We start from the raw sequence: 489 nt of genomic DNA on the forward strand, positions 1-489 counted from the left end.
GGGCGGGGCGGACCAGACGCGGCACCTGGTGCCTGAGAGGCAAGCCGCCCGCGGTCCCCAGGCTTGGAGCTCAGCCCGTGGGGTGCTCGCGGGGGGCCTCCCGCCACGCCTCCGGCGAGGGGGGGGGGCGAGGGCTCCGGAGGCGCACGGAGCGGCAAGCTGGCCCGGCAGAGGGGGTCTGCCCACGTCGCCCACGCTGCCCGGCCCACCGCCCCGCGTGGAGGGCGCCAGAGTCCGGGCCCTGAGCCACCCCCCGCCGCGGCCGCTGGCACCGTCCAAACACGTGGCCTCCACGTGGACGTGACGTCAGCCACCAACGATGTTGAGTTGTGGGCGTGAAGGAAAAGAAAAGAAGAAAAGCACTATTCTGCGATTTATTAATTTTGAAAATTAAAGGAGCCCCCTCTCCCTCTCCCTCTCCTAAAGCGGACGTAAAGCAAAATCCATCCCCCTCCAAAAAGAAACAAAAAACAGAAAAACAAAAAACAA

The sequence above is a fragment of the Herpailurus yagouaroundi genome, unplaced genomic scaffold (genome assembly GCF_014898765.1).
Source record: "Herpailurus yagouaroundi ecotype Mexico unplaced genomic scaffold, PumYag 162, whole genome shotgun sequence".
In the NCBI taxonomy this organism is placed as follows: Eukaryota; Metazoa; Chordata; class Mammalia; order Carnivora; family Felidae; genus Herpailurus; species Herpailurus yagouaroundi.